We start from the raw sequence: 7,583 nt of genomic DNA on the forward strand, positions 1-7,583 counted from the left end.
TCTCTGGATCCCAGCCCAGTGGGGATCTTCTGATAATGAGACCGCAGGTGCATCATGAGGGGAATGAGACTTCTCAGAGGGGCCAGAGGAAGAGCTACTAAATAAGGGACTTTTCTTCCGTGATTTCCCCTTCAATGTGCACTTTGAACCTTTTGCTATGATCATTTTAAAACACAGAAGTAGAGAGACTAATGAATCTTCACTTCCACCGTCTTTGGCATCTTGTTTCTTTGATAGTCTCTCTTCACACACTGTTATCCATGTGCTGGAGTGTTTTAATGCAATCCCAGACATCATTTATTGTTATACATAACATTTTAATGCACAGCATATCTCTTAATAGATAAGGATTTGGAGTCCCTGGGTGGTGCAAATGGCTGCGAACTGAAAGTTGGAGGTTTGAGTCCACCCAGAGGCACCTCAAAAGATCAGCTGGTAATCTACTTCTGAAAACTCAGTCATTAGAAACCCCATGAAAAACAGTTCTACTCTGGCATTCCTGGAGCTGCCGTGAGTCAGACACACACACACACACTTTGTTGTTGCTGTTAGGTGCCATCGAGTCGGTACCGACCCATAGCGACCTTATGCACAGCAGAATGAAACACTGGCCAACCTCACTATTGTTGCCACACTTGAGTCCATCGATGCTGCAACTTGGCTAATCCATCTTGTTGGGGGTCTTCCTCTTTTACTCTGACCCTCCACCTTACCAAACACGATATCCTTCTCCAGTGACTGGTCTCTCCTGGCAATATGTCTGAAGCTTGAGAGACGAAGTTTGGCCATCTTGGCCTCCAAGGAGTACTATGACTGCACTTTTTCCAAAACGGATCTACTGGTTCTTTTGGCAGCCCATGGCACTTTCAATATTCTCCTCCAACACCGTAACTCAAAAGCATCAATTCTTCTACGGACTTCCTTATTTACTATCCAACTTTCCCATGCATATGAGGTTATTGAAAATACCATGGCTTGGGTCAGGCACACCTTAGTCCTCAAGCTGACATCTTTGTTCTTCAACACTTTAAAAAGGTCTTGTGCAGCAGATTTGCCTAATGCAATAACGTCATTTGATTTCTTGACTGCTGCTTCCATGAGTGTTGATAGTTGATCCAAGAAGAATGAAGTCCTTGACAACTTCAATCTTTTCTCTGTTGATAAGAATGTTGTTTATTGGTCCAGTGGTGGTTTTCTTTACATTGAGATGTAATCCATACCGAAGGCTGTGCTCTTTGATCTTCATCACACACACTAAGGGGCTTCAAAAAGTTCCTGGAAAAATGGAATTGAAAGATAACAAAATTTTTTCTAAGAGCTTTTTGAAGCCTCTTTGTACATACATATCCCCAATATCATCACACCTAACAAAAACAATAATCCTTATCATTATTTGTCTATGAAATATAAGAAAGAATCCTATGCATTATTTGTGATATGCTAAAGTATTCCAATGTTTATCTGGAATTCAAAGTCAGCTGGGTGTCCGATATTTTATTAGGCCACCCTAGTTCCTGGTATGGTGCTGCAGCATAAAGCACTGGACTGCAAGGTCAAACTGACCTTGAGTCCAAACTGAACCACAAGGTTGGCAGTTCAAACTCACCAACCACTCCTTGGAAAACTTATACAGGGCCGCTATGAGTCAGAATCCACTAGAAGGCACTTAACAACAAAAACCAAGTGACAATTTGGGGTATTATTGGGTATTATTAGATAAGAACGGGGACTGCCCACCTCAAGGTCCTTAGTTCAACCCTGCCTGGGAAACACTATACAGGGTCACTATAAGTTGGATCCAACTTGAGGCACTTAACAGCAAGTGACAATTTGGTGGGAAATTCCTATGCACAAGCCACTTTGCAAGGAGCTCTGGAGGCATAGTGGGTTAAGCATTGGACTGCTAACCACAAGGTCAACAGTTGGAATTCACCATTCTTCAAGAGAGAGATGAGGTTTTCTGCTCCTGTAAAAATTACAGCCTAAGAAACCCTACATAGCAGGGGTGGGGAACCTCCTGGTGGTGGTGATAGTGTGAGTCTGTTCCAACTCATATCAACCCTGCATAGGGTTTCTGAGGCTGTAAATTGTTACTGGAGCAGAAAGCCTCATCATTCTCCCAAGGAATGGCTGGTAATTTGGAAATGCTGACCTTGAAGTTAGTAGGCCAACTTGCCAGGTCCTTCAAGGGCTGTAACGCCCATGAGATCATTTAGTCTGGCCCTGCCAAGGCAACCACAGTTCCAGCCATCTAAATGATAATTTTGTATGGCCCAGGAATGATGTTGTAAATATCCATGTTATAAATATCCAAAAGGGCCCTTGGCAGAAAAAAGGTTCCTTGTCTTTGTGTGGTGCTGTAGGTTAAATGCGCTATATTGCAAAACTATTTGAACTGCAAGGTCCACGGTTCAAGCTCACCAGTAGCTCCTTGGAAACCCTGTACAGGGTCGCTATGGGTCGGAACTGATTAGACGGCACTGAATTAACAACAATAACAACCTCTGCTATATAAGGCCACCACCAAGAATCAGAACCCACTCCAAGGCACACCACCATCTCCACAGAAGCCATGCAAGCATTATCTAATTTAATTCTCATAATGGCCCCATGAGATAGTACTATTGCCTCCAGTTCACAGTTGATGGGATCTCATTTTCCAGGGATCTCATACAGCTAGAAAGTAGTAGAGGCCAGATGAGGACCCAGATCCTCAGGCACGTGTATTCATTTTAATTCAGCAAGTTGGGTACTGAGGGCAGTGAGAAGATACAGCACTAAGGGACAGTCAGTATTGGAGGGTGATCAGGGGTGAACCGGATGGTTTGAAGGGTAGGGGTGGTCTTTGAGCGGAGCCTAGAAGGAGGATCTGCGGTGGGAGAGGTGGGGAGATGGAGGGCAGAGGACAGTCTGGTGCACAGGGCAGCCCACGGGCGAGGCCCGGAAGGACTCTGAGGTTCCGAGCCAGGGAGGCGCTGGGCCCCGTGGGGCAGGAGGTCCGCGCGGGCGACGTCGGTGATAAGGTCCGATAGGCGGCGGCGGGGCGGGCCCTGATTGCAGAGGCGCTTGAATTCCAGGCTTGGCTTTTGGACTTTACCCCGTAGACAATGGGGAGCCACCAGGCGTTTCTGAGCAGGGCAGGGCAACCCCAGCTGTCGCCCCATTGTTTTTCCGAGACGGGCCGAACCCCGTAGTATTTCAGCGAGTCCACTAGATGGCAATATTTCAGCAACTTTAAACCACCAGTCTTTCTCCCAGACGTCCGCGTTTCCAGTGATATAGACGGATCCGGAGACCCAGCAATCCTCCCTGTGGTTGTCCCCAGCAATTTCAGCATAAAGTGCAAAGACTGCGCAGCGAAATATCAAATCAGGGTTCACTCTTCTGGTGACACGAAACCTCAGGTAACTTCACAAGCTCTTAAAAAGAAAGGGCAATGCAATGGGCACAAGCTCTGGAGCCATCTGAGCTGGCCCTTTGCTGCTGCTGCAGACTTCTGAAGGTGAAGGGCTAGCCTCTGAGGAATCAAGTCACAGCTGCCTACCAAAGGTACTTTCTGTGGTACCAGCAGTCTTTTCTAATTGGAGAGCAAACTAGCGTTAATTTTTTTTCTGGAATAACGCTGGATATAGATCTAGAAGATGTAAACCTTGGTATGACGTTTGCATATCTATGGTACGCGTGGCCTTGGGAAGATCGTTGCATCTCTCTGATCCTTGAAATGAAGTTGGTCTAGAGACGTATATGAATACACATACAGTATGAATACAGTGTTGGACAAGCCACCGAGACAGTGTCCCCGTCTAATAGTCCTTCAGGATCTTTTGTGCAAAGGGGCTGGGCATTGCCTCTAGATGTTTGGTTGCCAGAAACACCTATAACATGGACGGTTAGAATTCTTCAGACACCTGCCATTTCACTTTCCAGGTGCTCTTTATTTATTGGGTTGCGAATCGGGCTGCGAATCTCAGGGCCAACAGTTTGAAACTACCAGCTGTTCCGCGTTCTGCTCCCGTAAAGATTTACAGCCTCGGAAACCCTGTATAGCGTCGCTATGAGTCGGAATCGACTCCATGGCACATAACAACAATGGTTAGGTCTAGGCTAGAATTCAGCTTCACTGGTGGCAGTATAGGATAAGCACTGGACTGCTAACAAGATTGGCACTTCAAAGCCTCCAGCCTCTGTGGGGAGAAAGATGACACTTTCTGCTCCCCTCAAAATTTACAGCCTCTGAAACCCTATATAGGGTAGTTATGAGTTGGAACCCACTCAGATGAAGCTAACAACAACAGCAAGCTAGCTCCAGGACTTCATGTAACGTTAGGGTTAGGGTAAGGACTAGGGTTAGTGTTAGGACAGGGGTTGTGCTTGGACTTGGAGTAAGGCTGGATCTGGTTTTAGGGTTATAATTCAGTTTATTTTTATTTATTTATTTATTTCCAGGCATCCTTTTCAAGATAACCAGTTGTCATTGAGCTGACTGTAACTCATGATGACCGCAAGTACAACTCCTCTCCATTGGGTTTTCATGGCTGTAACATTTCAGAAGCAGATCACCAGGCCTTTCTTCCTGGTGTCTCTGGATGGGCTTTGCTTAGTAGTCAAGTACTTAACCATTTACACCACCCAGGGACTTCCCTTTAGAGATCAATCCAACTACCTGTTGCCATTGAGTCGATTCTGACACATAGGAATCCTATGTTGTTGTTGTTGTTGTTATGTGCCATCGAGTCGGTTCTGACCCATAGCGACCCTGTATAGGGTTTCCGAGGGTGTAAATCTTTACGGGAGTAGAAAGCCTCATCTTTCTCCTGCGGTGCAGCTGGTAGTTTCAAACCGCTGACCTTAAGGTTCGCAGCCCGATTTGTAACCACTACGCTACCTTATAGGACAGAGCAAAACTGCACCATAGGGTTCCCGAGGCTGTAAATCTCATAAGTGGTGGATTTGAACCACCAGCATTTTGGTTAGCAACCCAGTGTACCCCCAAAGCTCCTTATTTTAAATATAATCTGATTTAATTCGCACAACAACCTATTTTAGAGGTAAGAAAATAGTCAGAGACGTGAAATTTATTTCCACACAGAGAGTATTTTTACCATGCTGCCTTCCATTAGCAATCAAAGATACTCTTACTTCCGAGTGAATTTCCTAGGGAAACTCAGGCAAATATGCTAAGGAGACATGTACAAAGATTTTTTTTTTTTTTAAGTTTTATCTAAACATAGTGGTTTATACTGGAAAAGGGAGGAAATAATCTAATATCCATCTCTAGACAAATAGATGCATAAAATGTGGTATAATACAAGGGTGAGTCAAAAATTATCTACACTCTGGCTGTAGAATTTATTTTAATCAACTTTTAGAAAAGACAAACACGTCACTGTTCCACATGATCTCCTTGCTTTTCAATATACTTTGTCCATCCATCAACAAGCTTTTATATTCCCTTATTAAAAAATGCTCCAGGCTGAGCTGCAAGCCATGTATGCATCGCTGGCTCCACTTCTTCATCAGAGGTGAATCTTCATTCTCGAAGGGCTGCGTTAAGGGAACCACACAGGTGAAAGTCTGATGGAGCAAGATCATCACTTAGGGAGGGTGCTTTAACACCTCAAAATGAAGTTTTTGTAGACTGTCAACAGTGTGGGCAGAGGTGTGTGGATGTATACTGTCTCGCAAGATCACAATGCCCTTGGATAGCAGTCCTCTGCATTTAAACAGAAATTTAGGCTTCAGCTCCTCAGTGGAAATCTCACTATAATGAGCACTGTTGATTGTTGAACCTTTTTTCCAATAATGTTCCAGTATTGGCCCTTGAGAATTCCAGAAACCTGCAAGCATCAATTTTCCAGTTGATGGTTGACTTTTGAACTTTTTCTTTATGGGCGATTGAGGATGTTTCCATTTTATACTCTGCCGTTTACTCTCAGGCTCATAGTGATGAATCCATGTCTTGTCACCAGTAACGATTTTTTTCAAAGAAACATTATCTTCCTTCGAGTATCGCTCTAAATTTTGTTTGCAGATGTTCAAATATTTCTGTTTATGCTTTTCCATGAGTTGTTTTGGTACCTGTCTCACACAAACTTTTCAAAACCCAAGTCTATTGTGGATTATTTCATAGGCAGAGCCATGGCTGATTTGCAAATGATTTGCCATGTAATCCACTGCCGCTCGTCTATTGGACAGAATCATTTCACGTGCGCACTCAATGTTGTCATCAGCCTTGGATGTGGGCGGGCATTTTAATATAACCGGAGTGTGGATAATATTTGACTCACACTATACTATGTTCATACGGTAGAATAGTATGCAGTAGTTAAAAAGAATCTATCAACTTTTATATATACATCAACAGACTTCACATATGCTATGTTTTGTGAACATGGCAAGATGTAGCACAGTATGAATAATATGATACCACTTATGTATATTAAAATACACATAAAATGATACCAATACTGAATTCTTGTATAAACCCAAACCCAAACCCGTTGCCATGGATCAGATTCCAACTCAGAATAATCCTGTGCATAGATTATGTCCCAAGGGTAGGTAAGCAGTGTTGGGATGGATCAAAGGATGGACAAGCTATGTTAGCTAATCCATAGAGCCCCCCAGCTCCCAGTTATGGGAAGCAAGCTCCAGTGGTTCTGGAGGTGTGATGAGTGAGGTGAGGAGTTAACGGTAATGTGGTGGTTTTAGTATTGGCAAGTGAGAAGGGTGTACAAATGAGGAGTAGGGAGGACTACAGGTAGAAATCGGTATTGTAGGGAGAAGGGAAGATCATTGAGTATACAGTGTGCCCTTTGAGGGAATATGTGGACTAGAAAGCTACACAGGTGTCAGATATAAGGCATGGATAGGATGTTAGAAGGCACAGAATATAGGTAGTTAGGTAAAATTGTCTTAATATGAGTCCTGGTGATACAGGGTAATCACTAGAGTGCTAGCTGCAAAGTAGGCAATGAAAACCAACCATTCACTGCCCATTAAGGTTTCCCAGACTCTAATCTTTACAGAAACAGATTGCCACATAGTTCTCCCACACAGAGGGTAGTGGATTTGAACCAACACCCTTTTGATTCACAGCTGAGTGCTTAACTACTGCACCACCAGGACTTTTTGAATGCATGTATTGTTTGTTGTGGTAAGTGCTGTCAAGTCGGTTTTGATCCATAGAGACCCTGTATAGGGTTTCCGAAGAGTGGCTGGTAAGTTTGAACCACTTACCTTGTGGTTCAAACCAACCCTGCCATACAATGCTTACCCTACAAACGCTACACCAGGACTCTAGTTGTTGTTGTTGTTAAATGCCGTCGAGTTGGTTCCAACCCATAGCGACCCTGAACAGGGTTTCCGAGGCTGTAAATCTTTATGGGAGCAGAAAGCCTCCTCTTTCTCCTGCGGACCAGCTGGTAGTTTCAAATTGCTGAACTTGCGGTTTGCAGCCCGATTCGTAACCACTGCGCTACCAGAGCTCCTTAGGACTCTAATAGATTAGGTGCATAACTTATTGATAGCAATTAAAATGAGCAGTTGAACAACCTACACTTAATGCAATTTTTCCATCACCT

Source organism: Chrysochloris asiatica, unplaced genomic scaffold (genome assembly GCF_000296735.1).
Source record: "Chrysochloris asiatica unplaced genomic scaffold, ChrAsi1.0 scaffold00186, whole genome shotgun sequence".
In the NCBI taxonomy this organism is placed as follows: Eukaryota; Metazoa; Chordata; class Mammalia; order Afrosoricida; family Chrysochloridae; genus Chrysochloris; species Chrysochloris asiatica.